The sequence below is a fragment of the Mus pahari genome, chromosome 19 (genome assembly GCF_900095145.1).
Source record: "Mus pahari chromosome 19, PAHARI_EIJ_v1.1, whole genome shotgun sequence".
NCBI lineage: Eukaryota > Metazoa > Chordata > Mammalia > Rodentia > Muridae > Mus > Mus pahari.
In genome coordinates this window covers 80595398-80616807 of record NC_034608.1, presented here as the reverse complement: position 1 = coordinate 80616807, position 21410 = coordinate 80595398, and the positions used below count along the sequence as shown (strand labels likewise).

Genomic DNA, 21410 nt, shown 5'->3' with positions numbered 1-21410 from the left:
GGAGGAGGAGGAGGAGGAGGAGGAGGAGGAAGAAGAGGAAGAAGAGGAAGAAGAGGAAGAAGAGGAAGAAGACAGGGACAAGGAAAGGGAGGAGAAAATAAACATGTACCATGTTACATGCTTTCTGTTAGCCAGAGTTAGGAAAACAAAACTCACCTTTGATATTTATAAAAGAAAAATATAGATCCTAGAACAGCAATTCTCACACTGTGTGTGTATATAACCTTTTCAAAAGTGTTTCATATCAAATATCCTGCATATCCAATATTTACATTATGATTTATAACATTAGAAAAATACACTAATGAAGTAGCAACAAAGATAACTTTATGGTTGGGGGAGGTCATCACATCTTGAGGAACTATCTAAAAAGGTCATAGCATTAGGAATGTTGAAAGCCACTGTCTTAGAAGATAGACAATTCATTCTTATACTTGCCTGTGCATGTTCACTCTGTAAAAACATAAAAATGATTTGAATAGAATTAATTTCCTTTTCAATTGTGTGTGTGTGTGTGTGTGTGTGTGTGTGTCCACGGAGGTCAGAAGATAGTACCAGAGATGGAGTTGGAGGTACTTGTAAGCTGCCCAAGAAAGTGCCTTTGCAAGAGCAGCTCATGCTCTTAATTGCTGAGACATCTCTTTAGCATTGAGAATGTTGTGTGCTTGGATATTCAGATATTATGCAGATATGAAAATAAATTCCTATGTCCTGAGGTTGCCTGTTTACATTCTTTCTTCTGGCCCTCAGGGATATTTTAATGACTCTTGTGAAGGGTGTTGTTTCACTAATTTCTTTCTCATCCTGTTCAAACTTTGTGTGGAGAAGGGACACTAATTTGTTTGAATTAATTTTATATCCAGCTACTGCACTGAAGCTGTTTTTCAGGTTTAGGAGTTCTCTGGTGGAATTTACCAGCAATACCTCTCCTGGACATATACCCAGAAGATGTTCCAACTGGTAATAAGGGCACAGGCTCTACTATGTTCATAGCAGCCTTATTTATAATAGCCAGAAGCTAGAAAGAACCCAGATGCCCCTCAATAGAGGAATGGATACAGAAAACGTGGTACATTTACTCAATGGAGTACTACTCAGCTATTAAAAACAATGAATTTATGAAATTCTTGTGCAAATGGATGCATCTGGAGGATATCATTCTGAGTGAGGTAACCCAATCACAAAAGAAGTCACTAGATATGCACTCACTGATAAGCAGATATTAGCCCAGAAACTTAGAGTACCCAAGATACAATTTGCAAAACACAAGAAAATCAAGAAGAAGGAAGACCAACATGTGGATACTTCATTCCTCCTTAGAATAGGGAATGAAATACCCATGGAAGTAGTTACAGAGACAAAGTTTGGAGCTAAGATGAAGGGATGGACCATCCAGAGAGTGCCTCACCCGGGGATCTATCCCATAATCATCCACCAAACCCAGACACTATTACATATGCCAGGAAGATTTTGCTGAAAGGACCCTGATATAGCTGTCTCTTGTGAGGTTATGCCAGTGATTGGCAAATACAGAAGTGGATGCTCACAGTCATCTTGGATGGAACACAGGGCCCCCAATTGAGGAGCTAGAGAAAGACACCCAAGGAGCTGAAGGGGTCTGCAACCCTATAGGTGGAACAACAATATGAACTAACCAGTACGCCCAGAGCTTGTGTCTCTAGCTGCATATGTAGAAGAAGACGGCCTAGTCAGCCATCATTGGGAAGAGAGGCCCCTTGGTCTTGACAACTTTATATGCCCCAGTACAGGGGAATGCCAGGACCAAGAAGTGGGAGAGGGTGGGTAGNGGAGCAGGGCAGGGGAAGGGTATAGGGGATTTTTGGGATAGCATTTGAAAGGTAAATAAAGAAAATATCTAATTAAAAAAAAGTCACCTTCAGGAATAATGCTCACTCTCCCACACAATTACAGAAATAATGAAAATTAAGTTGAAAAAATATATGTTGCTCATGTGCTAGATTTTGACCTACTACAATATACATCCATTTCAAAGCAACATGCTTTCATATGTATACATGAAAGGCCTCCAGGTTTCATTAAATATACCAAAAGAACAACTCACAGAATACTCAAAATTAATAAATTATTTGTTGACTTTGTTTTTCTTTATTTTTTTATTTTTATGCAACAACAATATGAACTAACCGGTACCCCCTGAGCTCATGTCTCTAGCTGCATATGTAGCAGAAGATGGCCTAATTGGCCATCATTGGGAAGAGAGGCCCCTTGGTTTTGTAAACTTTATATGACCCAGCACAAGGGAAGGCCAGGGCCAAGTAGTGGGAGTGGGTGGTTAGGGGAGCAGGGGCGGGGGTGGGGTATAGGGAACATTCAGGATAGCATTTGAAATGTAAATAAAGAAAATATCTCTAATTTCCTGTGGGCACTGGCTTGGATATGGTATCCTGGCCTGTGAACTCCATTCCCTCACTAAGATCTTTGTATTTAAAAACTGAATTCCTATTAAATTTAACAGACAACATTTCATAAAGATATGAAAACAGAGTAAAGGGCTTATGGATAATGTAGAGCATGCTAATAGTATAACAAGCAGGGGATGGATGGTCCTGTGAGCACTCATTTCTTTATTTGAGTTTTTCAGAGAAATGGCTTCTTGCACAGTTTTTCTTCATTTTAAAGCAAGAGATTTTCATCATGATTTGTCCTTGTTTTTCAAAGCTTGTTTCTTAGCAACAGCTCCAAGGACTCCTTCAGTAAAAACAGCCATTTTTAGACTTGGATTGGTAGTAAAAAATCATATTTTTTTGTTAGAAATACCGGGAAGTCATATAGTTTTGGATATATTTAAAAACAGATAAATCAAATGTCCAGGTGCAATGGGTATTAGAAGCCTGATAAAAAGAAGTTCAAACTGTTTGTCTGAGGTATAGCTTATTTTATGAGTTTCTAGATATTTAATAATTTTATGTCAAATATTCAGGCCTTTGACATTCAGACATCATTAATCATGACTTTTATTGCAGTTATAAGTGTCACACTTGGTCCTGGCCCACAAGAAAAGTAATTTGGTTTCCTGATTTATTCATGGAAATCACTTTGTTATTCAATGGGATAAATTATTTGTGCCCTGAGTTTTTCTGTTTAGACACTATATTATTGCCTCATAAAACAATGTGATGAAACAGTTGCTGCCTCAGAAAAACAGTAAAAAAAAAAAAAAAAAAAAAAAAAAAAAAAAGGCAACTAGTTGGTTTTATTTGCACACAATTAGAAAGTGAAATCCCATTATAAGTTAATTACAGAGATTAATTCTTATTTAGAATATGCCACAGAGGTGAAACAAATAAATTCTGTTATTAAATTTCACCTGGACAGATGCTAATGAATTTAAGGGGTTCTTTATTAACTTCATCCCCCACCCCCAAACTTTGGAGTGTCTCAAGTATCTCCGTGCTTTTCCAGTCTAATGCCTTGGTCTCTGGTCTGTCTAAGGTTTGGGGCTTTCCGCTAAGTAAAGGCGTGCGCTAAAAGATACTGTATGAGAAGTTCTGTTTGAGAGTGGTGGGTCTGCAAATATGTTGTGTAATATAAGGAATGTCCGTGCTTTCTTCCTATGAAGACCAGCCATTTCTCTCATGGGGACTAAAGAGTAAGCTGGAAAACTGTAACTTGAAGCTGTGGCTTCTCTGGCCTGGAAATTACACTTGATTCTCATGATCCTTGCAACCGCTCAGTTGTAGCCTGAGCTGGAAAGGAGTGGCTTGGAGTGGTTTGGCCAGAAGTAAGTGAAGGGGAAAGGTCTTTTGAATTCTGGTAGGAAAGAATCGAAAAAAAGACTTGCTCTTCCTAGAAATGTTTTCATGTTCACACAAGCCCTCATTCTCATAAATAAAATATGTCACATGGTAAGCAAACAAATGTCTCCTCAAGTAGTTTTATTTTTTTATATTTTTTTTTAGTTTTATTTTCCAATATTCCATAGTCTATAGATATGTTATATTGCACAGCAAGTTAAAGTAGCAGATAGAATTATGGATATTCATCATCTTGCCCTATCCTGGATCATCTGAGTCCAGTGTCATGGGAGTTTTGAAGTTTAACTGGGGGACAAATGTCAGTGTCAGAAATTTATGATGTGAGAAAGACTTGATTGTTCTTGGTTGCCTTTGAAGATGGAGATCGGTCATGAACTAAGGAATTCATACAGGCTGAAGAAGCCAGAAAAGGCTCAAAAATATCATGTACTCTAGAGAAAAGAACATCATGCTGGCTTTGATTTCGGTTCAGTGAGACCTGCTCTGAACATCTGACCTTTAGACTCTAAGAAATAAATGTGAGTTGTTATAGCCTTACTGCTACACCTGTTCCAGTGGACAGTAGAATATAAGGGCATGATGAATATGGTAGTTTTGCCCATTTCACAGTGAGAAAGCTTATAGAAACTCCTCCTTTTGGATTTTGAAATACTGATTGTAAGATACTTTACCGTGAAGCTCAAAATGGCAATATGAAAATGTTATTTCTATTGTCAGTCACTTACTTAGTAGCTTCATAAGTTAACTGTTTTCTAATTGGACTGAACCTTTTCTTACCTTTGTAGACTGAAAACAAGTTACTTTTCTATATTGTGAAGTACTATTTTCTACAACAGGAATTGGTCTCATCCTGAAAATACCGTGATCAGAAATTCAGAGTACAAGTGCGAGTGCAATGACCCCTGTTTCTCAGCACTTCAGTGCTCACTAAAGATCACTATGAACATTGGACTTCACTGTTTTACCCAAGTACACACAAGAACTACAAAATTTTTTTTTGGTTCTAGCCTAAAACACTCTTAGCTGTTATGATTTTGTTTTATGCTTTTCTTTAAAGAGAAAAACTAATCTAGAAATATTCTTTCTAGTTCCTTCCACAATTTCTTGCTAGCTCCCTTTATCACCCAGCTATTTACCAGTAGAGTTATTTGCTTGCTATTTTTTTTTAAGATTGTACTTTTCTGACCTTTTAAATTGATCTACTTTTAGTGGCACTGCCCCTCACAGACACAACGCTTTGGTTGGGCAAATAATTTACAGCACTTACAATTCTAGCCACATCTATTCATCCATTTATTCGGTCACTGATTTCTTCTTTATATTTAGTGACTATTCTTGTCAAGTATTGCTCTGAGTACCTGTGTTGCAACAGTGAATGAAATCATGAAAATCTTTTAACTAATGGAAGCTTCTAGAAAATAACAGGGAGAAGCCCTAAGATAACCCACACTATGTGAGAGATGGCCTTGTTCCTTGTCTGGAATGCAGTGGTTTGGGCAAGGGAAAGATGCCGTTGACTTCTACCCCTTGTTCTTTACCACTTACCACCACCAGCAGGTGCAGAGCTGACCCCAGGGTCATGAGAGCAGAAGAACTGTTCCTGCCAGATTACCAGGTACAAGACTTGGGAGAGCGAATCCTGCACCTCACCTGGGCAGCACAGTAGAGCTGGTCCTGCTAGAGTGGGCACAGCAGGTCCAGACCAGAGGGCATGGGAGTGGGAGAGCTGGCTCTGGCCTTTGCCAGCTGTGGCATTGGGTGAACTAGCCAGGGTAGTGCTGGAGTATTTGTTCTGGTGGTGGTGGAGAACTAACTGGTGGCTAATCAGCTCAGCTAACACTCAGGACAAAATCCAGGCTTTTGAGTTGAGCCACCCTAGAATCTGCACATCTATCCAACTGCTGAAGTTCATGAAAGGGTTATTCTTCTAGATCAAGAGCTGTAGGATCTCTAAGACTCAGGGTAACAACAGGATATCCAATAGCAGTCCTGGTAAGGATCCAATATTGACAGTGTAACAGAGCCAGAGGCTTCAGAAACCAAATCAGTGACTTATTGCAATTAACATTTGAAAGTAAAGAAGCATGAACAAAGAGTGTACTGTGATACATGTGACACATGACAGCTTCCACAAGTTTTCTTTTCTTTTTTCTTTTTTTTTGTGGGGAGGACATTTCAAAGGTGGGAGAATTTACAAAGGATGGGAGGATGAGTGAGATTGGGATACCTGATGTGAAATTCATAAGAATCATTTAAAAAGTTAAATAAAAGAAGAAAGGAAACTCAAGCATATTCTTCTATATCTTATGTACATAAAGAATTGAAATTTCATGTGGCATTCTGATATTAGTGAAACTAGACAATAGAAATGAGAGTTGTTTAAAAGCGGTTACTTTAGTCAGAATGATGTGAAAATTATCTATAAATAACTACAAGTAATTTGTTTTTCACTTATATTCCTTACTGTTCATGGGACTAAGGACCTTATGGAATCTTAGGGGTTCATAAGGTTTGTCAGGACATACAACCTGCATTTATAGGTGGAATACACTGACTTAATCAAATCATTAACATATTTATACTAATATGCACTAGACTGTAACTCTCAAGACAGCAGTTTAAACCATCTTAGATTTACAAATCCATGTACTTATAATATTCCCATTTTCTTCTTACCTGTTTAAAAACTACAACTACTTTTGAAACCAATATAAACCATTCTAAAGCATTTTAAAGAGAAGTAGTGATACCCACCTCAGGTTCCCCTTACAAGTAGAAAAATATTACATTACCCTCGAGGAAAAAAAATCAAAATATAGGCATGAGATGTTAACTTATTTTTGAAAAATAGCCAAACACACTGACATTTATTCAATATTAAATTTATACAAGGATATATATATATATATATATATATATATATATATATATATATATGCACATGTAGGCACAACCATATGGGAAATATAATTCTGCCATCTTTGATGTTTTCTTACAGATCAGCATGCATGGACCACGCAACCATTTTATTTAAGAGGTGACTTTATAGGCAGAGCACCTTGACATAAGGAAAATTCATCAGAGAAATAACAAAAAAAGTCACTATAGATTAAATAGCTATTACTTCTTGGGAATTTGAAATAGAATTTTGTTTAAAGCAAATCTTGACTTATGCTTTTGGAATAAATAAACTACTATAAACTCAAAACAGCATGTATGACATTTCTGTGTGTGTATATAAAACAAACTTTATGATACAATGACACTTCACAACTTTTCTTTGACAGTCCATGCTTATTTTTAATAAGAATACACTTTCAAAAATATCCTAGCAAGCTGTGATATGCCAGAGAAGTGTGATTGGCACACTTGCTTGTTCTCGCTTGTTTTCCTTCACACAGTGGTAACCTAAACATGAAAGGGGCACACTTCGTGTATTATGCTATTCAGTGCTTTACAACTGAATAGAATTCATAGGCTACTTTATATATAATTTTTCATATTTTATGGAATAAATATTAGCCATGTATATTTTCCAAATAACTACTTGAAAATGAAAAATGCCTTTCTATTTCCCATTAAGCCATTCTGAAGAAAAATGAAAATGTTTTAGGCATGCTACAAAATTTGATAACATGCCTTGAAAATAAATCACAGAAGTAGAATTGCATCATTTAGAAATATAATACAGTCTAAAACTTATTTATTCTCTGATCTTTATTTTATAAATTATTTTATAATGTAAGGAAGCTGGGGATGTAGATCTTTCATAGCCTTAATTTTATTCAAGATGCCATTGACCAAAAGTGATACATAGTGTTTTACTTCAAGTGCCTCAACTCCAAGCCTAGCTCTTTCCCTAAGTGGTCACACCCTTCTATTAGCCTCTAGAAACCTTACATTGACTACAAGCTTCTAGAAGTTTTATATTAGTTATTATATATAACCAACATAATTTTCTTCTGAAACCAAAAGAAATGAGCTTTCCAATTCTTTTTAATGACCATAACTCAACCTTTCAGGAACACCAATGATTTTTCCAAGATTCCATTAAACTTACTAAAGTCCCAATAATGCTGTGTAACATTTTGATTTCAAACAAATATTTTCTTGTAGCAAAAAACTGTTCTCTGGATGATGTTTTCAGCATACTACAGAATAGGAATGTCTATTGAAAGTTTCTTTGTAAAAGAACAAACATTATTTGCTATGTTATTACATATGAATTCTTTGAGAATTCTATGATGCATACAATGTATTTTGATTATTCTCACCCCTACTTCTATCCCTTGTCCTCCTCAACTTCATACTCTATTTTCTGATACAGTGAGTCCATGTCTTTAGATGTATGATCCAAAGAAAGTCAACCAGATCCTACTGGATAGCCCCACACCTAAATTGTACTTGATGGAATATAAAAAAACTCATGCAGTTTATATCATATAAAAGAAATAGCATCTTTCAGCTGTAATTCAAAGTTACAGTCATTATAAATCATACCTTTTGGGAAGTGTTTAGAGCCATAATGAAGAACTATCAACAGACCTAAATGGCTTTTTCAATTAACTGTTGATCATTTAGAAAACAGGTTTTATCAAAGGAGACTTGTGTTCTAGTAGTTCCAGAATTGCCATAAAAAAAGTTCAAATGCAGAATCTGGATCTACTGCTATCCTACCGAATTTATTTCAGTAAATGAATAATCCAAATATAAAACTTTAAGTTCTTGAAGACAGTAACAGCTCCATATTGTCTTCAATGTCTATTTTTTCAAATATGGTTTACTGTTACAAAATGATTGTACTGTTCAATGAATAATCAAGCACTCTGGCCCAATAAGGAAATGATAGGAGGGTAGTGACAGTAAAGAAACAGTAAAAATGGCCATCTTACCAAGAGCAATCCCATCAAAATTCCAGTTCAATTCTTCACAGAGATAGAAAGAGCAATTCTCAAATTCACCTGGAATAACAGAAAGCCCAGGATAGCAAAAACCATTCTCAACAATGAAAGAACTTCTGGAGTAATTACAATCCCTGATGTCAAGCTGTACTACAGAGCAATAGTGATACAAAACAAAACAAAACAAAACAAAACAAACCACATGGAATTGGTACAGAGACAGGCTGGTTATCAATGGAATAGAAATGAAGAATCAGAAATAAATCCACATGTCTATGGTCTCTTGATCTTTGTCAAAGAAGCAAAAAACCCCAGTGGAATAAAAGACATCATTTTCAACAAATAGTGCTGGTTTAACTGGCAGTCGGCACATAGAAGAATGCAAATCAATCTATTCTTTCTTTGTACAAATCTTGAGTCCAAGTGGATGAAGTACCTCCACATATAACCAGAAATGTTAAATCTAATAGAAGAGAAAGTGGGAAAGAGCCTCGAACACATTGGCACAGGAGAAAATTTCCTGAACAGAACACTAAGAGTTCATGCTCTAGGATCAACAATTGACAAATGGGACCTCATAAAATTGAAAAGCCAAAGGACACTGTCAACAGGACAAAACAGCAACCCACAGATTGTGAAAAAAATCTTTACAAACTCTACATCCCATGGAGAGCTAGTATCCAAAATATACAAAGAACTCAAGAAGATAGACTTCAGAGAATCAAATAAATCTATTTAAAAATGGATTACAGAGCTAAACAAAGAGTTCTCTACTGAGGAATCTGGAATTGCCAAGAATCACCTAAAGAAATGTTCCAACATCCTTAGTCATCAGGAAAATGCAAATCAAAACTACCCTGAGATTCCACCTCACACAATCAGAATTTTAAAAAGTATATTTTCCAGTTATAATCTGACTTTGGATTTCTGCTGTGAATAATGAAGTTCTAAAATATTTTACTTTAAATATATGTAAAATAGCCATTATTAGAAGAGTAGCTAACAAAAATCTTATTGTATAATTTCATGCACTATTGTTAAATTAAAAGAAGCAGCATGACCCCAAATGAACACATAATTTCAACCACTGATAGCTGGTCCTCTCTTTTCTTATTGCAGGCCTCCAACTGACAGCTATATTTTCATCACAATTCAGTTTAAGGCTCAGCTGCTCCATGAAACTTTTAGAGACTAACCCAAGCAAAAAAAAAAAAAAAAAAAAAAAAAAAAAAAAAAAAAAATAAAGACCACAAAGATTTAAAAAAATAATAGAAGACAGACCGCAAAATTGAAAGACANTAAGGCTCAGCTGCTCCATGAAACTTTTAGAGACTACCCCAAGCAAAAAAAAAAAAAAAAAAAAAAAAAAAAAAAAAAAAAAGTAAAGACCACAAGCATTTAATAAAATAATAGAAGACAGACCGCAAAATTGAAAGACATGAACTCTCAGACTCAATATAAGTAAGATTGATTTTTATGTTCTTTGCAGAAGAGATACCTGCTTTGTTTTGTTTTGTTTTTAATGGTTAAGAGTAAAATATGGTCTGTGTTCTAGCCCCAGTTCTCACAAGAACAAGTACTTATCAAACTGAGTTTAGTTGCTGATGTTGGCTAAAATGAGGGAAGATATATTCCTAAATGTTTCCATGTGTTGCAAAGTTACCCACAATCCTCAATCTAAACCTAAGTGAAAGCAGAAACCAAGAATGATTCATGGATGAAAACGTGATTCTTTAGAATAGTAGTTGGCCCTTGAAAAGTTGAGTTTATAATGCCATAACCTTGTGTATAACCAAGAGTAAAAACGTAAAGCCTGAAATACTTCGATTATATAAGAGGAGAACTTTATTTTCTTTATGAAGACCACTTAGTAGCTCTAAACATAGCTTTAAGTTGAATTTCTATCTCAGCTTGAGCTAAGAAGGAGTGATTCTCAGGAGTCATCCTATACATGATGTGAATTGTAATGAATTTTCATTGTAATGATCCTGACAGAGTACATGGAGAGAGACTCAGAATAGTAAAAAGTAATCTTTGAAAGGACCTATATTCGTGGCAGTACTCAGAAAGCTTCTATATATGAAACTACCACTTATGACTTTATATTTTTTCAAACTGCAGGACAGTGGGAGAAATGTATACAAAATGAAATCAATAAAGCAAAATCCAGCCTCATTGACCTTTAAGGACTCCACATATAGGAGTTAATGGTAGCATGTAAAAGAAATATGTTCAGGTGGCTTGAGAGCAAAGCATGAATGAAAGCCACAGAGCGTAATTAATTATACAAGCTCATTACCTGGAATTTCCAGAACTTAACATGCAGAACTCAACATTAGAACAACCACAGAGAGAAATCTTGAACTGGAAGGAATTATAAAGAGTCTGTGACAAACCAGGATGGAGATGGTGAATTTAAAAAGCAAGACAAGTGTCATTTGCTCCATGCTACTGATAGAAGTTGGCTGATTGGGAATTGGGACATGCAGTTAAATATCTGAGAATATCCAAAGAAAACCCAGAAGAGCACAAAAGTACCAGAAAATAACATTTAGAAAACTATGAGGAAAACGAAGAACATTCAAGGCTATTCTGTAATTGAAATTCACCTACATATGCAAAAACTACCTTCAATAAAAACAATCCATTTGGGGCTGCAGAGATGGTACTGGATTTAGCACAGACTGCTCTCACAGAGAACCAAGTTTAGTTCCTAGTAATATCCACATCGGGCAATTAACAACAACTATAACTTCAGCTCTAGGGAGTCAATGTCTCAAGGTAACTCTTCCTCTCCTCACCCTCCTCTCCTCACTACTCCTCTCCTCCTTTCTTCTCTCCTCCCCCAACCCCCCTCCTCCTCTCCTAGGCACTTCTCTACTCTCTTCTTTTCTCTTCCCCCCTTGTCTTCTTCATCCTCTCTCTCTCTCTCTCTCTCTCTCTCTCTCTCTCTCCTATCTCTCTCTGAAAGTAGCTTTCTCTAATTTCAATCACCAGAATTGTAAGAAAATACATTTTTCTGACATTTAACCAGAACAGTGTATGGCATTTGTTATCACGTATACAGATAACTAAGGTATATACAACTTTATTTTCTCTCCAATAAGCAGATATCTTGTGGAAATGCATTAGATATTAATGGATATTTTCCAGAAGAAAATAGTTGGTCATGAAAGGGGTAAAAGATAGGCATGGCTTCTATGTTGCCTGACATTAAACTCTAGTTCTTCATTAATCCTGGGAGATGAGTGTTTCTGTTCAAATGGTCCTTGCTCTGGAGACCTCTTTCATTGCCTCTTCCTCTCCAAACCATCATTGTGGACAATAAACTAAACAGTAGAGATGTGGGATGCTGTTATTTTTTTTTCCTTCCAAGTTACTTGAATCCTATATCAAAGTATAAAGAGTGAATATGCTCAACAAATAGTGTACAACTAGCTTTCTGAGAACTTATGAAATTAATTCATGCAAGAAACAGAGATAGATAGACTCTGCTTTCAATAAGACATACTCTCACTGGAGTTTAGAGTAAGAGATTCAAAGAATTATATGCCTATCAAAATTCAACCTGGGGATAAAATTCTGCCAGCTAATAGGATTCTTGACTTTGAAGTGCTCCTTTTGTCTCTTCATGGCTTCTCCTCTGGCACCCTTATTTCATGCACAGATGATAAATATATGAGCACGATGGATGAGCCTGTTCCGTCTAATAAAATCCTACCACGTCCAAATAATGTATAAAGCTAGTTAAATACTTTATTTCTTGATTCATATAATAAAGTTATCAAAGTATTACATAAAAATGCTCCTTTTATTTTAAAAAAGAAGACAGTCTATAGATTAACAAGAAAGGTAACTAGTCACTGAACTTGACTTCATTTTAAAATATGTTATATAGCTAGTAAGATGGTTTTGTGGGTGAAAGTTCTTGCTGCACACATCTGAGTTCAATCCCTAGGTCCAAAGTAGAAAATATGGATGAGGCCATGACTCTGTAATTCCAAAAATCTTATAGGAACATGGGAGACAGGAATGGGAATGAATTGTTCTGCAGTTGTGTGATCTTTGACTATGGGTTCCATAGCAGAAGCAAGAGAAACCCTGGCTCTGCAGGTGGAAGGGAAGAACTGAATCCTGTAAATTGTCCTTTGGTGTCTACACATGTGCCATGATCCATCTGTACATGTGCTAACACTGATTTAAAAGATATTCTATTGGCATAATGCTAACTTAAAATTTCCACAGAGAGAAGTCTGTGTTATGCTTGTTAAGCTACCACAACATTAAATGGTTAAGAATCAATGAGCCTTTGACATTTTTAAAAGGAAATTCAGGCTAGACAGACTGTTGGGCACACATGGTGTGTTGCTGTTCAACTTGGTTCAAGACCCAAGCTTCTGCAGTTCGTTTTGCTCAAGAGAATGATTCACCCACTTAATAACCCATACATCATCTTTAGCTAGAGAACAGAGTCAGGCGACTTGAAACCACTTGATGAATTAAACATCTCTCATCTCCACAAAACATGTATTTACTCTTCATTTAATGATAGCAGCTCAGATGTCGTTTTCTGGCTAGTTTTTCTTACTCCCACAGCTTCCTATATTTCCAAGCTGCTTAATTGGACTCAGGTGTATTTTGAAAGCCAAAAATTCTCAGCTGTCTTCCCAAAAGGGCAGATGTCCAGGAAAGACAGGGAAAAAGAATGGTGGGGAAGATCTATGAGTCTGCTCTATGAGTAGGAACCAGGTATAATCAGGAAACCTAAACATTTTTATTTTGATGAAAAAGTGAACATATTTTGGAGAAGGTACAATATGACACTCTAAAATCATAATAAACTAAACTGCTCTGTGAGGGCATAAAATATCTCAGCACATTTGCAAAGGCATCTTCTTCTGAGGCTTGAGAGGATCTGATTAGCCTTGGTGCTTAACTTCAGAACTTCAGTTTAGGGCAGCAGAGGTTACCATGTTTCTGGTTGCTTTATACTCAATATCATGTGGGTTATTATGACTCTCATCAACACTATTATCAACAAGTGTTTATTTTGCCTGGATCCAGAAGAGAAATATCTTTCACAATTACTACAACTATGGAGATTTAACGACTGTGCATATGACCATGCAAGGCACAGCAAATATATAACAGGAACTTACTTCAGTCTGCTCTGTAGAGGCTGACCAATCACTGCAGGACCCTTGTGTTCATGGTGGGAGAAGTATTCTCCGTGGTTCTATGGTGGTGGAGCAGAAAACACCTTTGAGTCCTACTCTCTGTCTCTCTGTCTCTGTCTCTGTCTCTGTCTCTGTCTCTCTCTCTCTCTCTGCATTATGAAAGACATACAAAAGTTAGCAAAGTGGAAAGAGGAACATTTTTTAGTACTGATGGGACACGTCCTCCTCTGGAGATGAGAGAAAATACCATCCAGAACACTAAAGTAAGAAATGATCACGCACTGATTGGCATAGAACTTGTGGTCACAGGTCTGAAATGCTCATGAGTAATCATGATGGCTTCTTTGTAGTTTAATAAAGGTGTCAGAGAAAATATGATTAAAGTAATTTAAAAATGAAAGAACTAATTATTGGTTGTTACTAATGGATGCTCCAAAGTTGGCAAGAAAAAAAAAAATAGCTTGGGCTTTTATTCTAATCAATGACTATAGATGTTTATTCATGTGTTCAATAAATATCCCAGTTAATTGAATAACAGGAATAATTAAGTTAACAGGATAAAATGTCTTATGCATTTGTAGTCTGCATATTTGCTCTTTGTGTAACCACTTCTGCTTTATCAGTTAACAGTGCATTTCCAGCATGAATGCTAAAAATCTTTGCATGTCTGTCCCATCACTCAGAATAGGTATAAAGAGCACATGATTATTTATGAGCTTGACAGTGTCTATTACTTGACTTAGAAAAATAACTATAATTGAAGCAACATTAACGATAACACTAGAGAATAATAACCAAAATTCATGCATCTATGTATGTCCATACACTTCCTTTAAATTGTCCAGTGTTCACAAATTATCGTAATGCTTATTACTGAATAATACTAAGTGAATGAATGAGTTAGAAGTTTCTAGGAATGGTTATTTCTGAAATACTGACTAAAGTGAAAATACTTATCAAAATTATAATAGTATTAAAATAAAGAATAAGGATATATTTTTAAAATTTATTAGGAAGAAATTCTAGACTTCTAAGCCTAGCACCATCAAATCCTAAAAGGAATTCAAACATTTTAAAATAAATAATTATTTCAGAAAAGACTCAAAAATACGTTCTTTAGTGTACCAACTAAGCCTGTCTTACAAAATGCTACATCATACTAGAAATAAGGCATGAGGGGTAAAAAGTGGATTGTGCCAGTCATGGAAATTTCTCAATCATTATTCAATTATGAGCGAAATAACTGCAGTGAACGAGTTGATGTTTCTCTGACTTCCCATCACTCTATTGACTATGACAGTTGGAGTGGCCAGAGGTTATTCCAGTCTCAATAGAACTGAACATTGGTTCAGTTCACGCAGCCTGCTCCAGTGTCTCCAACATCCATGTCTCTGCAGTGGCCATCAGACACTTCAGTAGGCTTAGGTATTATACTGCCACTTCTTTCCTATTTGGAGCTTTTCCCTAATCACTTCTATTTACAAGGAAAATCTGCTTCTGTCCTGGTACTCCATCACCCCTGAGCTCTCTAGTCCTATAGTTTGGAAATTACAAAGGGATGCTGTCTTAGTTAGTGTTTCATTGCTGTGAAGGGACAACATGACCAAGGAAACTCTTATAAAGGAAAACATTTAATTGGAGTAAGCTTACAGTTTCAGAGGTTCAGGCCATTATCATCATAATGGGAAGCATGGCAGTTTGGCAGATGTAATGCTGGAGGTCCCAAGAGTTCTAAACCTAGTTCCAAAGACAGTTAGGCAGAAACTGTCTTCCTTAAGCAGCTAGGAGGGGACTGAAATTCCACACTGGGTGAAGCTGAAGCTTAGATACTTCAAAGCCAGTCCTCACAGTGACACACTTAATCTCACAAGGTCACACCTACTCCAGCAAGGTCACACCTCTTAATAGTGTCGTTCCCCATGGGTCAAGCATTCAAACATATGAGTGTATGGGGGCATAACCTATTTAAACCATCACACATTTCCTGTGTAGCTTTGGTCCTTTCCCTAGTGACTTAGAAAATTAGTTTAAAACATCAAATTATGTGATCAAGCTGGATTCTTTTCTTTGAGGTTTTCTAGCTGTCACTTAAGTGTTTGTTGAGTTTGGAGAATATGGAATGACTAACAATTATAGAAACCTAATTTAATTTTCTTCCATGATAAATTAATATAAAACTTAAGGTCACACCTGTGCAAGTTACAATATTATAAGCTGATAACGCCTTCTAAACATCTGTTCTTCAATATTATTTTACCTGCTTTAAAAACACATATTGAAAAAATAAATATTCACTAAAACATGTAAGGTGATTTTAGCTAAAAGTCAGTTTATCTAGTCAAAAGGTTAGATCATAAAATAAAGTGTCCAGCAAGTTACTAGTTGCACATAAGGTGGGAGTATTTTTCTTTCCTCTCAGTCTCTTGCAGAAGGATAGAAAAATCTTACTGTCTCCATCCTCATACAATAATATTCTTTAGGAAATGTATAAAGAATAAACATAGAAATGCATGCATATCAGTATCTTTCACTTTCCCAGGAGTTTTTTAAGTGTAATTTTTCTGGGGATATTATAATATAAAGGGCATTTTAAGGACCATTATAATAGTTATTTCATAACAGGTCTGGAAATTGAAAACTAATGGAATGAAAATTCAGCAATGTGGCCATTATTATAAAGAAGAAACCAAGCACTTATTTCCAAATATTTAAGTTTATATTTTAGTCTTCACTTAGACTCCTTTGGGCAATTTCAAACCATAAGCAAAAACATATCTATAAAAGTATTTGGCAAATAATTCTGAAAATTTTTAAAGTGCATCAGTACAAATTAAGAATCAGTTGCAACTTGGGAGGCAGAGGCAGGAGGATTTCTGAGTTCAAGGCCAGCCTGGTCTACAGAGTGAGTTCCAGGACAGCCAGGGCTACACAGAGAAACCCTTTTTTGAAAAAACAAACAAACAAAAAAGAATCAGTTGCAATCTCATCTACTCAGTTTTGATTAGTTCAATATGGGTCTTATATGGTACTTGCAGTCACTGCTTCCATAGTGTTCACGGTTGACTGCCTGGGTTGAATGTCATCACCACAGATTACTTTTCTAATAGCAGATCAGGCCAATTGTTAGGCAACTGCAATTTCTACCATTTCTCCTCCTTAACACACATTTCTGAAGTATATAACAAGTGCCCTTCTATAGCTAGGAAGGATTTTTAGGAAGCAATTACTCTGCAGAAATTGGCTGACACTGTAATGTCAACCAGGCTACTGAAAGGGTCCATTAGAAAAAGCTACCCCGTAGTTCCTTCTGCACTAAAATAGGAAAGTTCAAAGACGGAAGTGTTTTTTAATGTGTTTCAGCATATGCGGAACCTCAAGTGTGCAATCTTGGGCTTCATGGGTGACAAACCCCTGGTGATACGGGCAGAACAACAACGAAAGAAAGGGCTTGAAATGGTGGAACATTTACCTGCACAATTCTCATCAGCTTTTCACAGCTTCCTAGCAGCCAGTTATCCAACTAAATGGTACGGCATAGGTAATCAGATTGATCGAACTAAATACAAATGTGAAAACTGAAATATTTCCCCCTTGCTAACCAGTATCCATCTTCCTCCCTTCTCCTGTCTTCCCTGTCCCTCCCTCCCTTCTCCCCACCTCCTTCCCTCTTTCCCCTCCCTCCTTCCCCCTAACTCCCTCCCTCCTCCACTCCCTCCTTCTTTCCTTCCTGCCTGCCTTCCTTCTTGTTTTCCTTCACCCCATCCCACCTTCTGCTTTTAAATCCTTCCTGTGTTTTCAAACTTATTTACTGTGTGTTAGGCCTGAACTATGTTATGAGGCTTTAGAAACACAAGTGTATTTTAGCCACTAATGAAAACAAGGACTTGTAGGTACGAACTCCTTCGTCAATATAAGTTCACAAGTCACTAGATATGCACTCACCAATAAGTGGATATTAGACCAGAAACTTAGAATACCCAAGATACAATTTGCAAAACAAAAGGAAACCAAGAAGAAGGAAGACCATCATGTGGATACTTCATTCCTCCCTAGAATAGGGAACAAAATACAGAGTCAAAGTTTGGAGCTAAGATGAAAGGATGGACTATCCAGAGACTACCCCACCCGGGGATCCATCCCATCATCAGCCACCAAACCCAGACACTCAGCTATTAAAAACAATGAATTTATGAAATTCCTCAGCAAATGGATGGATCTGGATCCAAAAGAACTCACATAATATGCACTCACTGATGAGTGGATATTAGCCCTGAAACCTAGACTACCCAAGATACAAATTGTAAAACACATGAAACTCAAGAAGGAAAACCAAAATGTGGAGACTTTGCCCCTTCAGAGAATTGGGAACAAAACTCCCATGGAAGGGGTTACAGAGACAAAGTTTGGAGCTGAGACGAAAGGATGAACCATCCAAAAACTGCCACACCCAGGGGTCCATCCCATAATCAGCTACCAAACGCAGACACTATTGCATATACCAGCAAGATTTTGCTGAAAGGACCCTGTTAGTCTCTTGTGAGGCTATGCTAGTGCCTGGCAAACACAGAAGTGGCTGCTCACAGCCATCTATTGGATGGAATGCAGGACCCCCAACGGAGGAGCTAGAGAAAGTTCCCAAGGAGCTGAAGGGGTCTGAAACCCTATAGGTGGAACAACAATATGAACTAACCAGTGCCCCCAGAGCTTGTGTCTCTAGCTGCATATGTAGCAGATGATGGCCTAATTGGCCATCGTTGGGAAGAGAGGCCCCCTAGGTCTTGCAAACTTTATATGCCCCATAGAGGGGAAGGCCAGGGCCAAGAAGTGGGAGTGAGTGGGTAGGGGAGCAAGGCAGGGGGAGGGGATAGGGAACTTTCAGGATAGCATTTGAAATGTAAATAAAGAAAATATCTAATAAAAAACAAACAAAAAGAATATTGAAAAATATAAGTGGAATATTTTAAAAATTAATGTGATTGTAGTGTAGGTTAAAAGATAGTATGAAGTTGTAATCACTGAGTAAAAAATACCAAATGGAAAATATTAATAAATCAAATCATAAAGTAAAAAAAGAAAGATAAATGAGAAACACTTTTTAGAAAATATTACTAGTTAGAGCCTAGTTTGTAATTTGGAGAATAATAAGTTTATTGCATAAATTATAGTTTAAGATTCTCTGGATCCATCTAGCCAGTGAATGTAAGAATACAATTCTACCAAACTCCCTGAGTGTGTTTCTGGCTGAGTCTGGAGCAAACCCTAGCCTTGTGCTGTGGTTGTGTTAACTTGCTTATTCTTGCTAACCTTGCACAAGTTTCCACCCTCCTTATTACATCTCTCACTACTGAAGTCAAGATGTGGCAGCATCTACTTTAGATGTATGTGATTGAAATGATAAATGTGGGTGTGTTGATAAAGTTGCTAATAATTAATATTATCACAATCATGCTCATATGATAAAATTCTCCCTAATTTTGTTTATTGGAGTTTAGAAAGTATAAGCCTTAAAAATGTAAATTCTGTGTTTTTAAATAGGAACCTACATTAGTGGATCTACCAGTAAAATGTGTCTTCTTAATGTTATTTTATTAAGCTTGTTTCCCTCAAAGTGTTATATAGCTTTCCTCAAACCCCATTTTTATAAGATGCTTTTATGCAGTGTTAATAAGAAGTAGTAGTATAGTTAAAGAAGAGGTTCCAGGAAATGAAAGAATTATGTTTCCAGACTGTTTTTGGAATACTGCAGCATATACTATGGGGAGGAAAATTACCAATTGGGAAGAGGCACTTCAAGAAAATGGCAAGTGTCAGGACTTCTCATCCGTAGTATTACCCTGCCTTATATGTTCTGAGTATGCTGTCTCCACAACTCACAGAAATAGTCTAACTCTAAAATAAGTGATTTTCTTTATCTCCTCACTACTTTCCCTGTACAAGATCACACACAGAGTCTCAGTCTCTCTCTCTCTATCTCTCTCTCTCTCTCACACACTTCTTACTGATAATTTCTCTGAAAACCCCTTACTGGTGCATTTATATAACTTTTACCAGATGGTTTACACTTGGGCCATAAGAACCTGGTAATAGTTTTTAAGCGATTTGTGTACCTTCATCATGCCAACTATCATTAAAAGAAAAGCTATAGTTTTGATAGTCTGGAGCTGAAAATGATGTTAAATACAAGTGTCTGTCAATTAAAAAAAATCCAAGAACAAGCTTTAAAACTTCCTAAACCAAAGAGCTGTCACATCTTGCCTCAAACGAACTGTTGAAGGCACTCGAGGCTACTCTGACAAACAATGGCATTGGTGATAGTCACACCAAGGACTTAAGAGAAAGACGCACCCGAAGCTGCTTTTCACTGACTTTGTACTAACTATACAGCAGCAGCCTTGCTATATTCCACATGCAAGAACATAGATGCACAGAGAGCTTCAGATCTTTAGAATCCAGAACTATCTGAAGCTCCCAGAACATTCACAAATTTGCATTCTGTTCACAGAGACAAATGCATATTCAAGTAACATAAAAGAAACTCATCCCATTTTTATATGACTTTGGGAAACGTCAATCCTCTTAGCAGTCTTAATACTTAACTAACATAAAATAATTAACTCCCTAAGGACAATAAAAGAGATAGAGGATGAGTAAAGGATTATGAAATCAGAGTATCAAATCATGACCAGAATTAATACATGCTTGCTAAGAAAATTTGATAATCAGAGTGCTATGATTACTAGCATAGATCATAGAAGTGGGCTCAGTACAATGGTTATCATGGACCTTAAATAAGAGTGGCATGTAAATTAATGAGGCATCATATAACTTAAAACATACATACATACACACATATATATATATATATATATATATATATATATATATATGTGTGTGTGTGTATACATGTATATATGTATGTATATGTGTATATGTGTATATATAATGTACATATGTACATATGTATATATATATATGTATATGTGTTATGTGTTTGCATGTGAGTGGGTGTGATGAAATAGAAAGGGGGACCACCATGAGAAGGAAGAGAAAAGGTAATAAAATGCACAGATGATATAAAGCAGAAAGAAAGACTATTTGGGAAGCAGATAGAAACTAACAAATGGGTGTAAAAGGGGGAGCACAATGGGTGAGGGGTGAATATGTAAAGACTATAATGACATAAATGTGTAAGAACAGCACAATGGACCCTCTTATTTTACTAGCAGAGAAATGGATAAAAGTACCTGCTTAAAATAGAAAACTATTTCTGAACTCAAAGACCTGAGAAGTATGGATAGCCATAGTTTTCATTGTTTTATTGTTTGCTTGTTTGTTTGCTTGTTTTAACACAGTTGTCTCTTGAAAATATCTTCATTAGATCCAGTGGTAAGAACTTTAATTTTATGGCCTTTCTATCTTTTTAAATAACCAAGGAATAATCCCTTCAAAATTATTTTGTGATGAGTGAAATAACTGTTAATGTTCATTCCTGGTTGTCATTGTTCTCGTGTGTGTGTGTGTGTGTGTGTGTGTGT

The 21410-nt window shown here is 36.4% G+C and overlaps 1 protein-coding gene across 3 annotated transcripts in view; it reads right to left on the bottom strand.

Moving 5' to 3' along the window:
- Nucleotides 1–21410, bottom strand: part of March1 (membrane associated ring-CH-type finger 1) — a 799133-nt gene that overhangs the window by 574606 nt on the left and 203117 nt on the right. The window contains exon 1 of one of the 3 annotated variants that reach the window (XM_029532227.1): nt 8690–8720. The exons of the other annotated variants lie outside the window; for them this stretch is intronic. The gene's annotated coding sequence lies outside the window, so the exon portion shown is untranslated. Of the gene's footprint in view, nt 1–8689; nt 8721–21410 lie in introns of those variants that run through there. 3 annotated transcript variants of the gene reach the window in all.